This window comes from Tupaia chinensis, unplaced genomic scaffold (assembly GCF_000334495.1).
Source record: "Tupaia chinensis unplaced genomic scaffold, TupChi_1.0 Scaffold000252_1, whole genome shotgun sequence".
Taxonomy (NCBI): Eukaryota; Metazoa; Chordata; class Mammalia; order Scandentia; family Tupaiidae; genus Tupaia; species Tupaia belangeri.
Window position 1 is genome coordinate 3,938,469 of NW_006159732.1, and position 24,019 is coordinate 3,962,487.

The following is a 24,019-nucleotide window of genomic DNA, read 5'->3' on the forward strand; positions in this document are numbered from 1 at the left end:
ACCATGGAAGTTTGAAGGCAAGAAAAACTGGATTTAAATTAAATGCAGTATCTTCTAGCTTTGACCTTTCCTGGCAATGTGATGTTGGGCCTATCACATAGTTTTTTTTTTTTTTTTTTTTTTTCCACTTCAAAATGGTATGTTGATGCATTATAAAAAACACATCACGGCGTTCCCGATAACCTAATAAGTTTTTGAGTATTTCAGGTAATAAAGGGAAGCTTAATCTGGGATTAAAATGAACTACTGGATACTGGATTAGAATTGGAGACATCATCAGTATGAGCTCATATTTAGTTATGAGAGGCCATGACATTGTCTGCTCATCTTTTTTTATATTTTTTTCCAAAGTGGATTTTTTGGAGAAAATTTATTGTAATAAGAGAATACTGACCTAAAAAATGAAGGGACAGCAAGTGATGTGAAGGGTAAGGTGCTGGATCCAACATGGCTGACCTCACAGTTTGAGTCCTGGATCTGGCAGCTTGAGAAACATGCAGGGCACATGTGCATGCATGCCCAAAATCCTGAGGAGAATGGAGGATAAGGGGTTGCCTTGTGGCCATCCCCTCAGAGGGTGATTATCACTGTCTCTCACTTTCAGCAGTTAGTGCATGTGCCATCTGATAAAATTAAAAAAAGAACAAAAAGTTTAAAGTATTTGTGTAGGTTTTCAGTTGTATGCTGAGATACGCTCATAATAGTGGAGATGATCTATTGTGGGACTCCATTTTAAAATATACATACATACATACACACACACACATATATATAATCTATTCTATCTCTCTCTGTATCTCTCTCTCTTTATAAATATATATGTGTTACCTATATGTAGAGAGATATAGAGATAGAGATATATGTGTGTTATCTGTATACAGAGAGATATATAGATATATATATGTATGTACATACGGACATGGAGATATATAGATATAGACACATATGTATCTAAACTTGTTTTTTGGGGGGGAGAGGTTTTTGCTATAGGGCACGTGTGCTCGCCAGACAGACAGAGACAGAGACACAGAAAGCGAGAGATTACCCCCTGGGGGGATGGCCATGCTGCAGTTGCTTCTCTTCCATTCTCCTCTCGGGATCTTGGGCACACACGCATACATGCCCGGCATGAGTTTTAAGCCACCTGGTCTGGGACGCAAATTGTGGTCGACTACGTGGGAGTCCAGCGACATAGCCATTACACTAACTGCTGGTCCCTGTCTCTAAATTTTTTTAGAGAGATTTTTACTATAGGGTGCATATGCTTACTAGAGAGACAAAGTGAGAAATCACCCCCTGGGGAGTCGGCCATGGCATAATCCCTTCTCCTCCATTCTCCTCTTGAGATTTTTGTGTATGTATGCATACCTGGTATGAGTTTCAAGCTGCTGGTTTTGGGACTGGAACCACAATTGGCCACGTGGGAATACAGCGATGTCACTATTATGCCATCTGTGTGTCCCGAAATACATATTTTTAATGAATTGCTTGCTAATAGAGGATATATTGGGTTATTGGAAAAGTCATGACTTTTTTTTGTTTTTCTATGCAAAAATGCATTATAACTTTTCCAATGATCTAATATTTGTGTGTGTATATGTATGTATGTGGTGGTTTTTTTTTTTTTTTAAGGCAGGGTCTCTCTGTTTTGATCCTCAACCTCGTGAGTACCTGGGATCACACATGCACACCACCATGCTTGGCTTTTTTTTGGGTAAATTGAGCATTGAACCAGAACTTCCTATGTGGCCTCAGCCTGCTGAATAGCAGCATTTACCACATGCTGCAGTAACTGGTCTGTGAGGATGTATTGGGTCATTGGGAAAGTTATGATGCATTTTTGCATAGAAAAACATATCATGACTTTCTTGATGCTCTAATAGTTTATGATATTCCAGGTAATAGAGGGAAACTTAACCTGGAATTAAAAACAAGCTACTAGATACTGGATTAGAATTGTAGACATTGGTATGAACTCATGTTTATTTATTTATTTTTTTTGGAGAGGTTTTTGCTATAGGCTGCGTGTGCTTATCAGAAAGAGAGAGACAGACAGAAAGCCCCAAAGGAGGGTGGCCTTGTCGCCATCCCTTCTCCTCCATTCTCCTCTTGGGATCTTGGGCATGCACACACACGCACCCAGTGTGAGTTTAAGCCACTGGGTATGGGACTCAAACTGCGATCCTCTACATAGGAGTCTATGACATAGCCATTGAGCCAACTGCTGGTCCCCATGTTTACTTAAAAAAATGTACAAGTAGGTACTGGTGTAGTTTTATATATGTATGTATATATAGATTGCTGTATATACACATATGTTCTTTAGCTTCTATTGCTAAGAGGGTCTAGCAATGACATCTTAGTAGCAGTGAGTACATCTGGTATCCACACTGGGTTTCTGAATATCATTTTCAAATAAAAGGAGGCAAGGCTCATTAGAGGAACAGCTGATACTAGACTGGTGTAAAGAAGCTGAAGCAACTTGTAATGCCTGGAAATAAGTACTTTAAAAATCAGAAAGACGAATCGTCAAAGGGACATGGGAACCAACTTGCAAGAGCTCCTATCTGGAAAGAGCTGGCACAATTTTAGCAGCATAGAAACCTGGTATTTGATTATTACCCAAAGTAGAACATAACTATACATGTGTCTATACTGATATGAATAAATAGCTGAGTAAATAAACAGGAAAGAAGGAATACATTTACAGAAGAGTTGTAAATAATATTTGTAGATACTTCGCTTTGTTCACTCTCCTCCCTTGGGCTTCTCTCAGGTGTAAGGAATAGATGAAAAGGGAAAAATAGTAACTTTACAGTGGAGAAGTCATTCAAATACTACCTTTACCAAAAGATCAAGGTTAATTTCACCATGACATGTTATGTTATGTGTCTCATTCACCCCTTTTGTATTCCTCAAACTCGTAACTCAGTCTAATCATAAGAAAAACCTCAAAGGCAGGTTGAAGACATTCTAACTGAATACCTGACTGATGTTCTTAGAAATGTCAAGTCATGAAAAACAGGGAGAAACTAAGAAGTTGACACTGAGCAGAGGAGACAGAGGAGACTTGATTAAATGCATTGTGGTATCCTAAATCGAAGTGTGGAACAGAATAAGATTAGTGGAAAGATTGATGAAGTCTATATAAAGTCAATAATTATGTTACTAGTAATGTGTCAGTGTTAATTTCTTAGTTTTATTAAGTGAATCTTGGTTGTGCACAATGTCAGCATTAGGCAAAACTGAGTATTCCAAAGCAAAACTTTTATTTAAAAAAGTAGTCTTGTGTAATCAACAGTGGTGGGTAATCCACAAATTAATAGACTAGTTGGATTTACCACTTTTTTTTTTAAAGAATTACTTATTTTAATTTTATTTATTTTTTAATGTGACCAGAGAGAGACAGAAGGAAAGTAAGAAAGCAAGCTGCCAGGTCTAGGACTCAAGCCATGTGGGAGTCCAGTACCTTAACAACCACACTACCTGCCTTCCCCTGGCTTTACCACTTTAAACATGTATGTTAAGAACTAGAGGAAGGCTAATTTATAATTCAGTGTCTACTGAAAGTCTTAGTGAGACATTAACATGCATATATATATATATATATATATATATATTTGTAAATGTGTGGCAGTGGAGTGGATGTTGGAACTAGACTTCTTGTTAAAAAAAAAAAAACTCTTATCCTGCTATTATTTCATATAGCTATATTTGAAGCATAATCATATTCAAATTGAGCAGGAAGATTTATTATAGAAAGGCCAAATCATGTTTGTGACCTGTTATGAAAAACTTGAGACATTGTAAGTCTGTTTTATGACATTCATTGCCATTTTCACTGTCCACGTGCAGTGTTAGTTTGCCTTCCAACTTTTAAGAGGTATTTTACAACCAGTATAGAACAAAGATCCATGAATGTAATGTATAAAAATGTTGGTGTTTTGCCATCTTTGCTTCATTATTACTTTGTAATAAAGTTAAATTATAAAGTTGATTCTTGTTACCCATTTTTGTTTCCTTTCTTCTGCAGAACTATGTTCTTAAATTGTATGTATCTTTCTAGTTCATGGGTGTGTTCATATTTGTCTATGTATAAACAAATACTATTTTGTATGATTTAAGTATTTACCTAATTTATTGTGTCAGCTTGTAACTTTTCTTTGTACTTAAATGAGATTTCAACATGGATATGTAATACACTTCTACAATTTTTTTTTTTTTTGGAGAGGGTTTTGCTATAGGGCGCGTGAGTGTGCCAGGAAGACAGAGAGAGACAGAGAGACAGAAAGAGAGAAATCACCCCCCTACCCTGGGGGATGGCCATGCCACAATCCCTTCTTTTCCATTCTCCTCTCGGGATCTTGGGCATGCATGCACACATGCCTGGCGTGAGTTTAAGCCATCAGGTACAGGACTTGAACTGTGGTTGACTACATGGGAGTTCAGGACATAGCTATTATGCAACTGCTGGTCCCACAAAATTTTTACTTATTTTTGTTAGAGAGCACGTGTGCTCGCCAGACAGACAGAATGAGAGAGAGAAAGTGAGAAATCACCCTCCAAGAGGGATGGCCACGTCAGTCCGTTCTCTAGTTTCCTCTTGGGATTTTAGGCACATAAACACAACCTAACGTGTTTTTCAAGCCACTGAGTTCAGGACTTGAACTGCCTCCAATTCCCCCCCCCCACATATACACACATTTAAATAATGATTGCCAGAGGTTGTGTGAGCTTGCCAGAGGAAGAAAGTGAAGGAGAAAGCATCCCAGGAAGGGGGGTGTATTTAAACCACAAATCCCTTGATCTCCATTTTTCTATCCTGTTCGGATTTTGGGCACACATGCACATGTGCTGGGCGTGTTTTTCAATCTGCTAACATCTTTTGTAAGGTATGTCTATAGCTGAAAAATCCCCAAATGCACATGTTCAGCTATATTAGATGATGTTAGGTTTCTCATTAAAGTAATTATGCCAATTTAAACTCCCAAATAGTATAAAATTTTTTCTTCTATATTCTCATTCACATTTTTTTAAGAATTATATTTATTTAACTTCATTTATTTACTTATTTTAATTTGACCAGATAGGGACAGAGAGGGGAGAGAGAAAGCAAGCTGCTAGGTCTGGGACTTGAACCATGGTTGGCCGTGTGGGAGACCAGCACCCTTAAGCAACATGCCACCTGCAGGCCCCTCTCATTAACATTTGATACCATCAAAGTTCACTTTCCTTTTTTTTTTTTTTTTTTTTTAATAATCTTTCCGATTACCCACATTGTGCAGTAACCATGTAGGATCCAGCTTTTTAACTGTCCTACCATTGGCTGGCCCCTCTTTTGTTCTTTGTAAGTGTGTTTTGTAACATTGAAGCAAGGATGGTTAAAGAGAATCTGTTATCATTACTTGAAACATTTGTATTTTTTCCCTGTAAGTCATCAGCCTTGTCAGTTTTGTATATACTATGAATTTAGGCACTAATTAAATGTTTTCCACATGAAAAAAGACTGAACAATCTTATCTCATTTATAATGTTTACGATTTCAGCCAAAATTGAGAAGAAGCCATGTTAATTTAAAATGTTCTCAAATCAGTGTTTTGACTAAAGTAGAGTTAAAATTTGGGGTCAGCAGGTGGCATAGTGGTTAAGGTGCTGGGCTCCCACATGGTCAGCCACAGTTTGAGCCTTGGACCTGGTAACTTGAGAATCACGTTGGGGGTGTTTGTTTGTGTATGTGTATGAGTACTTGCCCAAAATCTCCAGAGTAGCAGGGATCATAGCAGGGCTGTTTTCCCCCAGGAGATGATTTCTCACTTTCCTTTTCTCTGTCTCTTTCTCCCCATGCCCTATGGCAGAAACCTTAAAAAAAAAAATCCCCCAAACTGAGAGTTAAGATTAATCTGTTGTTGGGAACCAGCAGTTAGCGTAATGGCTATGTCACTGGACTCCCACGTAATCGACTGCGGTTCGCGTCCTGGACCTGGTGGCTTAGAATTCACGCCGGGCGCGCGTGCGTGTGTGCCCAAGATCCCGAGCGGAGAATGGAGGAGAAGGGACTGCGGCGTGACCATCCCCCCTGGGGGGTGATTTCTCGCTTTCTATCTCTCTGTCTCTGTCTGTCTGGCGAGTGCACACGCCCTATAACGAAAAACCTCTCCAAAAAAAAAAAAAAAGATTAATCTGTTGTTTGGATTATTGAAAAAGTCATTCCGTAGTTTTCCTATGCAAAAATAAGTCATGACTGATCAGTAACTTTGTGATTCAGTATCAGTGTCTTAGCTTGTTTCAGTTTGGCATTCTGCCATTGGAGTTGTTGCTTTGTAATTGAGATGACTAGGAAACAAACACAGTAAATAAATGTTTAGTAATTGTCTATGAAGTATTTTGGGGTGTGGTGTGAAGACCCATTTCCATAATTTATTTTATTAGGGGAGAAGACAGCATGAAAACAGAGTAAGTAGCAAAGCTTTATGTGGCTGAAAAGCAAAGTGATAAAGGATAATGGAAGGTACAGAATCTTGGAAACAATTCTTCTCAGAAAAGGTGTTATAAAAGTAACTGAATTGGGGGCTGGCAGGTGACATAGGACTTTCATGTGGCCTACTACTGTTTGAGTCCTGGACCTGGTGGCTTGCTTTCTCACTTCCCCTTTCTCTCTCTCTCTTATCAAATTAAAAAATAAATAATAATAACAAATTAATTAAATAATTCTTTTTAAAAAAGTAACTGGATTGGTCAATAAAGATAGGTTAAATGAGGGACTGGCAGGTGGCATGGTGGTCAAGGGCACTGGAATCCCACAGGCTGACCATGGTTCGAGTCCTTGATCTGGCGGCTTGCTTTCTCACATTTCTTCTCTTTCTCTCACTCTGTCCCTCTCTGGTCAAATTAAAATAAATAAATAAAGTTAAATAAAATAATTCTTTAAAAAAAAAGATAGGTAAAATAAATACTGTGTAAATGAATACTGAGTACATTCTATGTCTGACAAGGTTCAAGTTGTTTGTAGATGTAGGTATCAAAGAAAAATCTCCCCCTACCCTGAAGGTTTGTGTCTAAGTTTGCCAAAATGAATTGAAAATAGATAAATTGGAGAAAAACCATAACAAATTTATTAATGTGCATAAGCATGCAATATTTAAGGGAGTCATGCATAAAATATGAAACTCAAAGAAGGGCCAGATGGTTGAATCTTTGATACTCTCTTCATAGGAGAAGGGAAAATAGACGATATGTTGAGGGTGTGGGCTGGGGAGATTTGTTGTAGGAAATTTTAGAGGGGATTGTAAATGATTTTTAGGAGAAATGAATGGGCCCAGAGAAGAAAATTACTAGGGACAAAGTTTCTCTGGTCTAGGTCAGTGTTTAATTTTCAGTCTCTTCTGTGATAGTTTAATCTTTGTCAACTAATGAAATGTTAGTAAGAAGAATGGCAGCAATTGTATTAATTGGATCTGGTCTTTAGGTAGATAAGGAAACTTGAGGCAATCTCTCCCTGTACTTTGGGGAGAGACAGATAGGAGATAAAGGTGGTGGTGGAGTGTTAGAGATCTTGGTCCTGAGAATCTTTTTCTTTCCTTTCCCTTCCCCTTCTTTTTATATTTGCAGAGGACATATGCACTCACCAGAGACAGAGAGAGGGAGAGAGCACCAAGTGGGGTGTGGTTGTGCCAAAATCCCTTCATCTCCATTTTTCCACAGACACACAAGTGCCTAACATGTTTTTCAAGCCTTTGGGGCTCAAATTCAAACTGCAATGTTATCCGTGTGGGATCTGGCTCTCTTAACTAACCAACCACAAGGTGGATGGTTAGCCTCTGAGGCTGTTTCTGTGTTTCACCATGTCAAAGTGCTTATATTTGAGAGTATTATCTTGTATAATAATTAGGTAGACTACTTTGGCTGAAAGAAAGTTTTCATATGGGGGGAATAATAGTATTTAAGGCGAAAAGGGTTAAAGGGTTAAAGCTGGTGGTGTAGTATATAATGAATATCATTTATAGATATTTAAGACTTTAAAAGATAGTGGGGGAAATCACAAAGTTTTTGGAGATAGGAGTGATAATATGGAAAAATGGTTTATTAGATTATAGTGAGAAATAAAGGTGGTTTTTTTTTTTTTTTTTTTTTTTTTTGAGAGAGAGATTTTTGCTATAGGGCATGTGTGCTCGCTGGAGAGACAGGGGAGATGGATACACCAAGGGAGATGGCCACGCTGAAGCCTCTTCTCCTCCATTCTCTAGGAATCTCAGGCATGCATATGTGCCTAGTGTGAGTTTTAAGCCTCTGGGTGTGGGACTGAAGCTGTGGTTGACTACATGGGAATCCAGGGACATAACTACTACACCATCTGCTGGTCTCAAGTAAAAATTTTAGAGGAAAGTTGAGGCTGTAAAGTATAATACAGATAAAAACAAACAAAAAACCAAGTATAATGGAGATCAGTGGTGCATTGCTAATGGAAATGAAGGGATAAATTATGAGCTATTAAACTTTATGTTTGAGTTAACGCTAACTGCTGGTCCCACAAAGTTAAAAGTGTTTTTGATAACCTTTAGAATTTCTCCTGGAAAAGGAAAAAATCAAACTGCTTCCTCAAATAACAATTTTATGAGAGTAAACTTTTTTTTGTCGAAAACTAAATTCTGATTTTAGAAAAAAGTATTAGCTATAAGGGACTTGCAAAGACTAACAATAGGATAAAAAAAGTAAAAATAAGATAATTATGAAATGAAGCAGGCCTTGAAATGCAGTTTTTCTAGATTACTTTGTAAAATAGAATCAGTTTTTCATATTCTCTTGCCTCCATCCTGGAAACTCTATTGAAAAACAAGGTTTTATTATACAAGGTAAGAAAATAGAGGCTCATTGTATCAGTCAGAATAGGCTAGCTTACATTGTGATACTGACATCAAAATCTCAGTGAGGACATAGTACAGTGAAAGAGTACATCCTTTCATGGAAAGTTTGTTGTTGCCAGCCAGTTAAGTTTCTGGGCTGCTTTTCATGGAGGAACACAGTCTTTAGGCTGCTTCAGTCTTATAATTGTTTGTCAACGTGTGTTTCCTGATTGTTGAGTCAAGGCAAGAGAACATGGGTAATCACATTCCAGTTTAAACTGTTTCCTATGGAAGATGGTACATAGTGCTTTTTTTTTCCCTTTAGGTTTTTGCTTTTGGGTGTGTGCACTTACCTGAGAGAGACAGAGGGAGAGAGGGAAAGTGAGAAATCATCCTCCAGGGGAATGCTCATGCTGCAATTCCTTCTCTCAGGATTTTAGGCACACACATGTACACAGCTGGTATGAGTTTAAAGCCACTGGATCTGGGACTCAGTTTTTGGCCATGTGGAAATTCAGAACCTTAACCACTCTGCAACCTGCTGACTCTGGTGCATATTATTTTTTACTTGCATTTCATTGGCCAAAACAATGATGAGAGGTGCAGAAAAATGTAATCTTGCTCTGCGTTTAAAAGGACAGTAGGACTGGAAATCTAGTGACCACTAGTAATGTCCACTATGTCAGGTGCATACTGACCAATGAAGTCCTGATTATCAGTGCCTGTAATGGGTGCTGTCTTTTCTTGATTTTGTACTCTCTGGCTGGAGATTTACTGAAGTATAACTTACAGACAATAAAATCTACCTATTTTAAGTGTATTGTTAAGAGATTTTTTTTTCTTTTTTGGGGGAGAGATTTTTGCTATAGGGCGCCTGCGCTCGCCAGAGAGAGAGAGACAGTGATAGAAAGCGAGAAATCACCTCCCGGGGGGATGGCCACGCCGCAATCCCTTCTCCTCCATTCTCCTCTCGGGATCTTGGGCATGCACGCACATGTGCCCGGCGTGAGTTTAAGCCACCGGGTCCGGGACTTTAACCGCGGTTGACTACGTGGGAGTCCAGCGACATAGCCATTACGCTAACTGCTGGTCCCTATTGTTAAGTGATTTTTGACAAAGGACCTGCATAGTGTGTTTTGGTCATAATCCGAAAAGACAATCCCAAATGGCATAATCTCAAATGTTGAAATCCTAAAATGTTAAACCCTTTAATATGTAAAATCCCCAACATCACAATCCCAAAAGATTAAAATCCCAAATGTCTGAATTCTGAAAAACTATAATTTTCATTGAAAAAATGACTGTAAGAGGGGATGGAAAGCTGAATTCTGGGAAAGAGATTTTATATTTTATGCTACGCTTTTTCCAGTTTATAATGCTTTAATTACTGAATGTTTTCTGTGTTGAAACACAAATACCATTTTATTACAGTTATCTACAGTATTCAGTAATGTAACATGCTGTACAGGTTTGTCACCTAGATGTGAAGGTTTCTGTAAGTACGTTCTGTGATCGCATAACAAAATCGGCTAACATTGAGTTTATCATAACTCAGTCAGTTTTTAAGTGACTCATGACTGTATTTTCTGGATACTAGTCATCTGTTATAAAAAATAAGAGCTTTTCTCCATTACAGTGAAGATCAACAGTAAGTTTAGTTAGCATTAGTTAAGGGATATTTCTCAGTAAGCTAGTGAAGCATGTAGTTTTTGCCAACCACATGTCCCTTATTATAGCAGTTGTAGCAGGCATTTCAGTTTTGTTTGTAAGATTTTTTTTTTTTTCAGTATCCCCGATAAGAATCTATTTTTCTGAGATGCCTTTCTTTGTACTATTGGGTTGTTGGGAAAGTCATGATGCATTTTTGTGTTAAAAAAAAAGGAAAATACACGTGACTTTCCCAACCACCTAATATATTTTTAGTAAGAGTGGTGGCATGTCTTCCCAACCCTGTGTGTTGGTGTTTCAGTTCAGTTATGTCAGTGTTGTCTGTTGGCCATCATTAATATTTACTCAGTACTGCTGAAGTTCTTTGTGCTAGAATTTTTTTTAATAGGTATTAGAGATATTAACTCTGAGTAATATAGGTAAGTTTGCTCCTCTTCATGAGCTTATATTCTAATGGGAGGGAAACAGGCAAACAGATAAAAAGAATAAGTGAATGAGGTGATAATTTCTGATGCATGAGGAATCAATTAATAGGATTATTATTATTATTATTTTTTTTTTTGGAGAGGTTTTCACTATATAGGGCATGTGTGCTCGCCAGACAGACATTGAGAGACATAGAGACAGAAAGCGAGAAATCACCCCCCAGGGGGGATGGTCACACCACAATCCCTTCTCCTCCATTCTCCTCTCGGGATCCTGGGCACGCACGCACACGCGCCCGGCGTGAGTTCTAAGCCACTGGGTCCAGGACGTGAACCGCGGTCGACTACGTGGGAGTCCAGCGCCATAGCCATTATGCTCACTGCTGGTTCCCTAGGATTATTATTTTTGATAACCGAAAGAAAAAAATAATTGGGAGGTAGAAAATGATGTTGGCTCTTTAAGTTGGGTAGTCTGGGATAATATCTTTGAGCTTTGGCTAGTAAAAGATAGAAGAGTGCAGAAGAAATGAGGTGAGAATTCCTACTGAGGAGGATCTCAGAAAGGAGAAGAAGGTAGGTGCCTGTATGGTTGGGGTTACCAACTATTATATGAGAGCTACTTCAGGAAGATAATAGCATGGCATTGTGGAAGGAACATGGGCTTTGGAATCAGTATATATAAAAATCAGTTAAACAACTTCTAGTCCTCCCACCCCCAAATACCCACATCAGTACCTACTGTGAGTTCTTCCTGAAGATGCTTTACTTTAGAGCATGTGCTTCTTCCCATGTCAAAGTAGGGAATTCTACCTTTTCAGATTGTTGGTAGGAATTAGGTTTTGTGTATGTATGCCTTTTATGTAGGTATATGATATATTTTGCTATTTCATCCTGTTATTTTCTTGGTCAATAACTGCCCATCCGTATCTAAAAGGGGAAATACAGAAAAAAATCAACTAAATTATTAATTTAGTGAACAAGTTTTTTTGAATGCATGGAATATGCCAGGTACTATTAAATCAAATGCTAGTAATAAAGTAGGGAATACTATAGAATTTTTCTAATTGCCTTTAAAAGAAACTATTTTTCAAAGAAGGAAAAAAATAAAGAAGAAAATAATTAAAATAAGAAAATGTGGAATACGCACCTAGTTTGATTAGTCTGTTACCTAGACCAAATCAGTCTTAGTGGTAGAATAGATAAGTATGTTTAAAAGTGTGACAACTGCATCAGAAACTAGATAATAGAGAAGTTCTTTTGTGTGTGTTAGGATTTTTATAAATTCTTAACTGCTTTGGGCAAAACTGATTTTGATGTGTCCTGTCTGTGGAACTAAAGTATTATATTTAGAAAAATGAAATGGTGGTAATTTTCTTTTTTTTTTGGTCTTTTTTTATTGGAAAAGATTAGTTCCTTGAAGATGAGAGCTAAATTGACTATGGGAAAAATCACTTAAATTTCTGAGAAAGGGGAGAAAGCAAGGATCTGTGGGCATTCCTTATTAAAAGCTGAAAGCTTTCAGGGCCAGACTAGTAGCACAGAAATAAAGTGTAATGATCTGTGAAGCTGACCAAGTGTGGAGGCTTTCCCTGAGTACGCTGGGTACATGCCTATGATCCCGGGTTGACTGAGTGCTGGGGTAGATCATATCATCAAGAAATAAAAGTATTTTTTTTTAAATTAACTTTATACAGTGGTGGGATGTCTTTTTCTCTATGGAAGAAATAAATAAGCTTTAATAGCTGAGGGCTTGTATTCAAGTCTTGGTAGAAGGATTAGTGGTAAAAATGTTTTTAAAAATCAGATTATTAGTTAAAGCCCTTAAATCAATATGAATTTTATTTTCCCAAAGAGGGAACCTGTGCTTAAAAAGGTAAAATTAGGGACCAGCACTTAGCATAATGGCTATGTTGCTGAACTCCCATGTAGTCAACTATGGTTTGAGTTCCAGACCTGGTGGCTTAAAAAGGTAAAATGAGCTGCCTGAAAGTCCAGAGCCCCACTTGACAGTTGACAGTTTGGAGGAGGAGCTGCTATTTTCTCCTGGGTGGGCTCTCCACTGAGCATCTGTCTGGGCTACTGATACACCCTGGCTAGAGGGGTAAGTGCTCCCCATGTGCCTCCCCTCCTCAGTGAGGGGGAGAAAGAAGTGTGTTTTTTTCTTACTTGGTGTAGAGGAAAGTCCTAGTTACCCACTTGGCTTTCTCTGACACTAACAGGAATATGGGAATGTGGTGGGTATGGAAGTCTCGGTCCTGTACTTGGCCATTGGTAAAATGGATAGGGATGGAGCCACAGCCTGTTCACCACTGTGGCATATAACTCAGTAGAGTGGTTACTGTCTAAGAGCTTTCTATCTTACTAGGCTGCTTGTGTTCCTGATCCTTGGAGCATTTATTCTCTGTTTACATTAAAATTTCCAGCTTGCCAGCATCTCTGGTACCTAGCCTGGGATATAGGCAAAAAGAAAACCAAATGAACTTACTGCCATGTAGTTCTTTACCTCTGAGGCACCTGGTCTTCCTGGCTGGTCTAGCTTTTCTCTGACTTTCAGAAATTTTTTATTTATTTCTTCTTTAATGTATAATATACATAGTTTTAAGTGTATTTAGTGGGAGGAATAGAGAAAAAGTGTATAATCTCATTTCTTCATGGAAATCTAGATAGTGATGCCTTTTTTTTTTTTTGTCTTAGTTGCCAGAGTGCATCTGGCTTGACAGAGAGAGAGACAGAGACACAGAGAGAGGGAGAGGGAAAAAGTATTCCTTAGTGTGGTTTGGCCATATCATAGTCTCCTCTCCATTTCTACATCCTAATGGGATTTACACATGTGCCCAGTGTATTTTTCAAGCCCTGGCAGCTGGGATTCAAACTGGTTGGCCATGTGGAATCTGGTTCCTTTAACCACTAGGCTATGAGGCCGTCCCAATGCATTTTAATGAGATATTGTAATGCTTACGGTTTTAAATTTTTGGGGGGAAGTTTTTGCCATAGGGTGTATGTACTCACCAGAAAGGGTGTGTGTACTCGCCAGAAAGAGAGACAGTGAGAAATCACCCCCCAGGGGGATGACCATGCAGCAATTCCTTCTCCTCCATTCTCCTCTCGGGATCTTGGGCATGCACACACACATGCGTGCGCATGCACGCCTGGTGTGAATTTAAGCCACCAGGTCCGGGACTTGAACCGCGGTTGACTAGGTGGGAGTCCAGTGACATAGCCATTACGCCAACTCCTGGTCCCTAATGCTCACCTTTAACAGTTGCTTATCTTGCTCTTATTCTTAAGTAAGGCTTATCCACTCAAAATTATAAGACTTTTTTTTTTTTTTCTTTTAGAACGTTTAGTAACTGTCTCTCTTTAGCTGTTATAATGCCAGTGTTCAGAAAAATGTATTAAGTACTGTTAATTCAAGAGTACATTAGCATTCAGTAAAAAGATAATAAACATACTTGATATCTTTATTTCCTTTGAAGTTACAACTTCAGCAGATTAAGATAACATATGAGGTTTAAGACAATAAAACAGAGTTGACAAGTTGTAGATACTTAATTAAGGTTGGTGGACTCTGTTTACTGATGAATTTTATGTAAAAAAGGTACATAGTAAGATCACCTGGTGGGGTTGGGAAGGAGTACTACTTCTTAAGGTTCATTCAGTAGTTAATTTTATAAGCATTGAAGCTCAAGGAGTCATGGAAAAGGCAAAGAAATATTAGTGATATAGGATATCAAAAGAGAAAATTAACATTTTTATTAGTTGTACTTAAAGAATATTAGCAGGACAATATTAGTAGATGGGAATTTAATTTGTGAATAAGTGAATATGTTCACAGAATATGTTTTTAAGTGCTGGTAAGTGAATTGCTGTTAACTTATATTTTTAAATTTAAGGTGAAATTTTGAGCCATTTGAAAATTTTCCCTCACCTTAAAAAAGTTTTAGACTTTTTGAAATATAAGAAAGGAGGAAACTGAAATTTTTCAGAGTTAAATATTTTAGGAAGTTGAAAGTGAATAAAAGTCATTTGGATGAATTTTCTTGATTCTAACCTAAGTTTCTAGGTTTTTACAACCTAAATTTTATTTTTTTCTTAGGAAACAGATTTACATAATTTGTTTTACTTTTTTATCTTTTTTTTTTCTTTTTTCTGAGAGAGTTTTGCTATAGGATGCGTGTGTTCACTGGAGAGACTGATAGAAAGCGAGAAATCACTTCCCAGGGGATGGCCATGTCGCAGACCCTTCTTAGTTCTCTTCTCAGGATCTTGGGCTTACACGTACACACTCCCAGTGTGAGTTTTATTGGACCTGGGACTCAAACTGTGATTGATTACGTGGGAGTCCAGTGACGAAATCATTATATCACCTGCTGGTCCCTGTTCTAGTTTTTGTTATTAGATTGAAAACTTACCTTGTATTTAAAAATGTTCATTTCTAAATTCCATTAATTACTTAAACAGTTATTAAATCTTTAAACTTATTTAAACTCTTTTCTATGGGGGGGGGAGGTTTTTGCTATAGGGCACGTGCGCTCGCCAGAAAGAGAGATAGAGAGACAGAAAGTGAGAAATCACTCCCAGTGGGGATGGCCACACCGCAATACCCACTCCTCCATTCTCCTTTAGGGATCTTGGGCATGCACTCACGCACACGTGCCTGGCGTGAGTTTTAGCCACCGGGTCCGGGACGTGAACTGCGGTAGACTACATGGGAGTCCAGCAACATAGCCATTACCCTAACTGCTGGTCCCAAACTTATTTAAACTCTTTTTAAAGAATTACTTTTAGGGACTGACCTGTCGCACAGTAATTAAACATTCTGCATTGGGAGCTAGATCTCACGTGGCCCACTGCGGATTGCATCCCAGTCTGGGTGGCTTGGAAAATAGACTGCGCTTGTGTGCCCAAAACACTGATGAATGTGAGAAATGGAGGAAATGGGTTTGAGGTGTGACCATGCTCCATTGGAGGATTCCTTTTCTCTCTCATTCTCTCAGTGCCCTGTGGGAATGAAAAAGAAAAATTACTTTAAAAAAAAAAACAAGTAGCAATATAGGAGAAATGATCTGATATACATGGGTACTTTGGAAATGTCTTGTTAATTTTTCTTATAAAAATATCATTTTTTTTTTTTAGAAATACGCTAGTTTACTTCATGAATCTGTTGCTATTTCACTATTTCCATAAGAAATATTATTTGAATAAAGGAACTAATAATTTGGTTTTATATGACCTTTTAAAAAAGTACTTTATGAAAACTTAGTTCTTTTGGATAAACCATGAAGAGTGCTTCTTCACTTTTACTCTTTCTCTCTTTTCCTCTTTTTCTCTCTGGTGAGTACATGTAACTTCTGGCTCCCCCTCTCACCCCCAAAAAAGGAAAGAAAAGAATTCGTTTTGTGACTTGGGTTATTTTAAAATTCTTAATCCCATTTGAACCTATTCAGTGAATTAGATAAGTAGTTTATATAGGGAACACTAAAATAGATGTGTGAGGGTTTATATTTGGGAATGTGTACTCATACAACACACACGTCTTTTCCCAATGCTCTCTATATTTTTTTATTATTATTGTAGTATTATTATATATATTATTGCACTGTTATTTATGGGCCCACCATTTTTTACTTTAAAAAAAAAAATCACAGAAATAATACAGGCCAGAGACCAGCATTTAGTGTAATGGCTCTGTCGCTGAACTCCCATGTGGTCGACCACAGTTAAGTCCCAGACCTGGTGGCTTAAACTCAAGCCAGGCGCGTGTGCCTGCGTGCCCAAGATCCCGAGAGGAGAATGGAAGAGAAGGGATTGCAGTTAAGCTACCCCCTGGGGGGTGATTTCTCGCTTTCTATCTCTCTGTCTCTCTGCTTTCTATCTCTCTGTCTCTCTTTGTCTTTCTGGTGAGCGCATGCATCCTGTAAGCAAAAACCTCTCAAAAAAAAGAAAAAGAAAAAGAAAAAGAAAAAGGAAAGAAATAATACAGGACGAAAAGTAATTCCAGCAATATAGATCTATCTATTGTGAAAAGTACATTTCTTTCCTTATAACCCTTGCCCAACCTCCTTCCATGTTTAACAATTTGATCGAAAGATTTGAAGACTGTTTTCTTTAGAAAAATCTTTTTTTTTAATTGCCAGAGGGCACATATGCTCACTAGAGACAGAGAAGGAGGGAGAAGGGGGGAGAAAGCATCTCTCGTAGGAGCACAATCACTCCGTAATACCATTTCTCTGTCCCATCAGGGGTTTTGACATGCATGCCACTGTGCCTGGCATGTTTTCTAAGCCACTAGGGCCAAGATTAAATCTTCAGATGGTCAGGTGGGATCTGGCTCATGACCACTGGGATATAGGGTCAGCTCTCTATAGAAAATTTAACCTGAATGATTTGTATCCTGTTCCACCATTTTCTTACTTTTCACACTATAACTAGAAATTTAAGGGGGCTGGACAATGGCATAGTGATAACTCAGTGCTCTACAAGACTGACCTTCATGGGAAGAGTCCCATTTCTAATCTGAAGACCTCCATGAATGTGTGGGCGCACATGTTCCCATAATATAGACTGGGTGAAACTGGGGGTAGATCACAGTGCTAGGACCCTGTTGGGGTACTTCCCTCTTTCTCATTTACCAGAAGAAATTAAAAACAAAAACAAAACAACCTAAAATAAGAAAGAATGCAAGACATATTAAATCTAAGTCATATAATTAACACTTCGGTGGAACTTCTTCTAATTCTTTGTTCTTAAGAAGTTAACTTTTGTTTCTGCTAAAGTATTTCAGATTGGTTACTACGGTAGAAATGGTTTAAACCAGGTCTCAGGAGAGATTGAGTGCCAGAGGCTAGGCTTCTGGAATAGCTCCTGCTCTTGCTTTTTACACCAGCGCTAATCACCTGCTTGTCTCTGTCATCTGTGGCCTCAAGGAGTTTAGCAGTTTTGAGAGATTTCCTATGTAGATTTGATGATGTGTTTCAGTCAGAAGAACTCAGGCACACTAGCCCTATTCTCTGAAGTTCTTATTAAAAACTCTTTCTCATCCTAGGGGATGTAAGTGCAAATAGCATTTTTTTTTAAAGAGTTTTTTCCTTAGGGCATGTGCACTTGCCAGAGAGAGAGAGATACAGACAGAGACAGTCAGTGAGAGGGAAAGTGAGAAATCATTTCTTAGGGCAGATGGCCATGTTGCAATCCCTTCTCCATTCACCTCCTGGGATCTTGGGCATGTACACACGTGCCTGGCATGATACTCAAGCCACTGAGTCCTGGACTCAAAACATGGTCAACCACGTGGGATTCCAGCTACGTAACCACTACACCATCTGTAAAATTACAAATTATTTTTTGTCCATTTCAATCAGTATAGTATATGTGAAAGAATATGGGTAAGAGAAGAGTTCTGTGGGTAATAGAAGAGTTCTTAGTGTTTTTCCCACTATATTTCACTTAGGCTGTTATTAACATTCTTGGGATAGAAAAAGGAAAGGAGTAGGATGTTATTGACAATAAAATTTATATAACTTTTCTTCCCTGTTTTCTTCCTTTTGCTTTTTCCAAATGGGGAAGGAGCAGTTTAATAGGGAGTCCCCTTGTCCAAAGTGGGGAGATAGCAGCTATGTAGCAAAATGCGTATTTAGAGTGAGAAGTTTAGAAAATTTCAGAGTAGTCCAGCCATTGTTTTTCTTGCTGATTTTGCTGAATTGACATTCAGAAACTATATATTGATTTTTATATTAAGGAAGTTTTTCCCTGTTGGTCATTTTACTTTGATTAAAGTTGTGTGTGTGTATGTGAATGTGTATATCCGTTTTAATTTATTCATAGTAGAAAGGCAAAGCAAATTTCTCCTGGATGATTCCTTCTGTATTATCATTCACATTCCAAAAAGCAAAGCAAAATTTTAGGACTAGGGTATACCATATTGTTGGGTTATAAACCTAGGGTCATTCATTTCTAGACTAATTTCTAAAATGTGGACTCAGATTATATGTCAGATAAATATTCTTGTTTATTATATTCAGTAATTTCCCTTTTTATTTTATATCTTTTGATTATGCTTCAGTAAGGTTGGAGGTACAATATTCTGGAACACTGGGGGAAATCCTGAATGTTAAATTAAAAATAATTAGGAATATTACTTAGATTTTGATTAGCTTAGTATAATTGTTTTTTTTTTTTAGGAATTTGATGACAAGGTGTCTCTTTCATTTGAGAAATAAAAAGAAATTTCTTGCCATTTCACCTGGTTTTTATTATTCTTTGTGACCTTTGGTTCTATGAAATACATGTTAATTGCCTTCTCTTTTCATACCATGGTATTTCACTGGCCTTGCTCAAATAACCAAATTATACTCTAAAGAGTGGTTTGTCAATTTTGTTATTTTTTTAGTTTTCTGTTATTTTGGTTAGTATGTTAGTATCTTTAATTACCTGATAAGATGAAGAACAGTTATGTCTTCACTAACATTTTAGCTCACTATTAATCTGCTTATATTTTTCATCCTCCTCTATTAGACTACTTACTACTCCTTGTCTATGAGACTAAACCAGTCAACAAATACATTCTTTTGTAGGATGCGTGGGTTCGCCAGAAAGAGAGACAGAGAGACAGAAAGCAAGAAATCACCCTCCAGGGAGGATGGCCACGTTGCAGTCCCTTCTTCATTCTCTTCTTGGGATCTTGGGCGGGAACTCACGCACACATGCCCGGCGTGAGTTTAAGCCACCAGGTCCAGGACCACGATAGACTACGTCTGGAGTCCAGCGACATAGCGATTACGCCAACTGCTGGTCCCTCAATAAGTACATTCTTAACTGTACAGAGATCATCCATGTTATATTTATTTCTTGGCCAGTTTCATATTGATACTACGTATTGTAACTCCTTATTTGGAGAGAATTTTTCAGTTTACTTTGTCTATATGTGGTTGTTTTGAAAGTGAAAACTTTTTATTTTTTTAATGTTTGCTATAGGGCATGTGTGTCCACCTGAGACAGAGAGAGAGAGAAAAAGAGAAAGTGAAAAATCTTCCCCCAGAGAGGATAGCCACAATGCAGTTCCTCCTATATTTTCCTCTTGGGATTTTGGGCATGCACTCACATGTGTCTGGTGTGTTTTCAAGCTGCAGGGCCTGGGACTTGAGCTATGCAGGTTGGTCATGTGAGCTCCAGCCACCTTAACCTTCATGCTGCCTACTGCCCTGGTGATTCTTTTTTTTTTTTAAACTGGGTCTCCTGGAGTAATTTTTGAAGGCAGGAAAGGAAGTGATGTTGGTAGAAAATAAAAACTACAGTGTTAATATGGATTCTCAGCAGCCCTGAGCCCTCCATTGCCTCTGGTCTACTCCTACACAGTTTGTTTCCTATTTGGACACTCTTCCTATTCTTTTCCCTGTGTCTTGGTAACTCTCATTTATTCTTTCTCAGTAGAGGAGTTAACCCTGTTTTGTATTAGCATTTTATATTAGATGTACTACTTACTTTAGGCATCTGGTGCTTTCTATGTATAGCACATGGTATAAATATTTAAAAACAAAAGCAAAAACAAAACCCTGGGTGGGGGCCAGCCAGTGGGATGGTGGTTAAGGCAAGTGGGATTCCAGATTGGCAACTGAGTGTTTTAAATCCTGGACCAGCAGCTTAAGAAACATTCTGGGTGTATATGCATGTATGCCTACACCTAATTTCTGGAGAGGGGAATGGAAGGGAAGGGATTACAGCATATCTATTTCCCAGGGGAGGGGGTGCTTTTTCATTTTCCCTCTCTCATTCTTTCACTGAGTGCATGTGCCTTATAGCAAATTTAAAAATCTATTTTATTGTACTTGCCCACTTTTATACTGTGGTTGACTTCATGTAACAAAATGATGGAAGAGGGTAAAAGGGAACTAATATGTATACCTGTATAAATTGATGCATATCTATAGCTTTTAGTAGTAATATAGGTGGTTTTTTTTTTTTTTTTGCATAGTATAAGGTTTGTTGCACAAATAAACTAATAAGGAGATAAGATGGAAGGCATGCCCAGGTTTGTTGTAGTACCTTTTTTTTTTTTTTTTTAAATACATTTTGCCAAAGAGCACATGTCAAGAGAGACAGAATGAGAAAAAGCACCTAGTGACTGTGTCACAATCCTTTCCCATTTCTCCGTCTTTTTGGAATTTGGGGCATGCATGCACGCATATCTGTCATGTTTTTCAAGTCTTTGGTACTGGGTTGAGAACTTACTATTGACCATCTGGGATCTGTGCCTTCAACCAGCGGGCCATGGGCTGGTCTAGTACCTATTTTGTACTGCTGTAAACATTTCAAATTACAGCTCTTTTTCTCTTGTCTGAAAGGGGCAGATGTGAGAGGGCTATGTAAAATTCCTTCTTTTCTACAGTGAGCACCAGCCTTAAACTCCTCTGGTAAAATAAGGCATAGTTTTTCTCTACTTTTTTATTGTGGGAAATAATGGCAGTTCTTACTCAGGGATATATATATTGGATTGTCAGGAAAGTCATGATGTGTTTTTCCTATGCAAAATGTGTCATGACTTTTCTGACAACCTAGTAGAATCTGGTCTGCCTTTTTCTCTTTCCATGTGTGTTTTGATCTCTAGCAAATTTTTTTAATTTAATTTTTTTTATTAAAGATTTTTGCCATAGGATGAATATGTTCACTGGAGAGAGACAGAGGGAGAAAGTGAGAAATCATTCCCCAAGGGTATGGCCATGATGCATCTCCTCTCTGTTCTCTTGAGATTTGGGGCATGCATGCACACCTGCTCAGCATATTTTTCAAGTTCTCAGGTCTTGGACTCAAACCATGATTGGCTGTGTGGGAATTCAGCACCTTTATCACCATGTCACCTGCTGATCCCAGAGATAGTTTTTTCTTTTTAAAGAATTATTTTACTTTATTATTTATTTTTAAAATGTTGACCAGAGGGACAGAGAGAACATATGATAGAGAAAGAAAGAGAGAGAGAGAGAGAGAGAAACTGCCAGGTCTGGGTCTCCAACTTCGGTCGGCCGTGTGTTGAGTCCAGTGCCCTTAACCAGCACACCACCTGCTGGCCCCTCTGTAGGCTGGTTTTTAAGGTGATTTGATTATATTATATTAAAACATGAACATAGTCTCTTTCTAACTCTGAAACAAATTATAATTTGAGTTTTTACTACATTATATTATTTACCCAAGAATCTAATCAGAATCATTTTATACGGTTGGAATGATAGTTGTTAATTATGTATGGGGAAATTATATTCTGGTTAGTGGCCTTCTAAAATAAATTTCATATTTACTTTTAGTGAACAGAAATTATTCATTGTAATGTCAAATGTGTGAGGTAGGCATTCTGGTGTGTTCCCTACCTCTCAAATATAGAACGTTAGTGTTTGAAGCACCATGTATTTTAAGCTTCCATCTTTTTATATCTATTTTGCTATTTCGTTTCATTTGTCTGTGCCTTTGTTTTTATACTCGTACCACACTAATTGTTGTTTCATTAAAATTTTCCTTTTTATCTTTGTATCTTAAAAAGAAATTCTGCTTTCTTGGGGACCAGCAGGTGGTGTGGTGGTTAAAGTGCTGGACACTCCCACATGGCCAACCATGATTCAAGTCCTGCACCTGGTGGCTTGCTTTCTCACTTTCCTCTTTCTCTCTGTGTGTCTCTCTCTGGTCAAATTAAAATACATGAACAAATGAATAAAACTGAATAAAATAATTCTTTACAAAAAAAGTTCTACTTTCTTGAAATATTCTACTCATTTTTGGTCATTTATTCTTCAGTATTAATTTAGAACTAGCTTATTTAATTGCTGCCCCAAACCCTTGATATATTTTTTGGACGTTTTACATTGATTTTAGAGAGAATTGGTGCCTTTATGATATTTTCAATCAGTGAACATGGTATAACTTCCTTTTTGTCTTTTATATCTTTTCATAAAAGTTTATACTTTTTTCATGATGGTTTATACATCTTTTGTTATACTTATAACTTAAAACAGGCTATCAAACTACAGCTTGCAGGGCAATCCAACCTGTTTTTGTAAGGCTTATGAGCTAAGAATGCTACCTAAGAATTTTAGAAATGGTTAGGGAGAAAAATGGAAAGACATGTAATATTGAAATAAAATTAAAATTTAGTGTCCATAAATAACTTTTTTTTTTTTTTTTTTTTTTTTTTTTTGCTAAAAAATTTTTTTTTTTTTTTTTTTTTTTTTTTTTTTTTAGTTTTGCTGTAGGGCATGTGTACTTGCTAGAGAGGAAGAGCAACTACTCCTCAGGCTAAATAGCCATGCAGCAATCCTTTCTTCTCTCCTTTCGGGATTTTGGGCATGCATGTATCACATCCAGCATGTTTTTAAGGCCTCTGGATTTGGGACTTAAACTACAATGTCAGCCATGTGGGATCCAGCCAACTTAACCACCACATCACTGGCTGGTCCCATAAATAAACTTTTTATTGAATCTTAGCTAAGTTTATTCAAGTATATGACTGTATTAACACATAGCAGAGATGATTTTTGGAACAGAGATCGAATGGCCTGCAAATCATAAAACATTTAGTATTTGGTACTTCATAAGAAAAAAAGATGGGGCCATCTGGTTAGTATCGTGGTTAAGGCAGCTGAATCCCACATGGCTAGCTGTGTGGTTGAGTCCCAGATGGTGGCTTGATAAAATTGTGGTGCATGTGTACACACAGGTTCCCAAAATCCCAAGAGGAGAATGGAGAAGAAGGGATTGCAGAGTGCTTTCTCTTTCTTTTTCTCTCTCTCATCTGGCAAGGGCAGAGTACCCTTGTAAGCAAAGCAAAAGAAAACAAAAAAGGGGGAAGAAAAATAAGGAAAAGATTGCCCACCCACAACTGAGAATTATTATTTATCTTACTGTTTATCTGTATAGCTCAGAGTTTCTTTGTGTGTTAGAGAAGGGGTGTGGGGGAGTTTCAGCCTCTCTTTCTGTTACCTCAATTTTCAGTTCTGATAAGACTCAAACTCATAAAGAGTCACTGTTTTGTCTTCTGTTCTTTAGATAAGTTTGGTCAGAGTGAAAGGTTGAAAACTTGATATTATGACTTACATATTAATCACT

General features: G+C 37.7%; 1 protein-coding gene across 1 annotated transcript in view; it reads left to right on the forward strand.

The window, feature by feature from the left end:
• Positions 1–24,019, forward strand: part of CD2AP (CD2 associated protein) — a 179,328-nt gene that overhangs the window by 79,318 nt on the left and 75,991 nt on the right. The gene's annotated exons all lie outside the window — the stretch shown is intronic.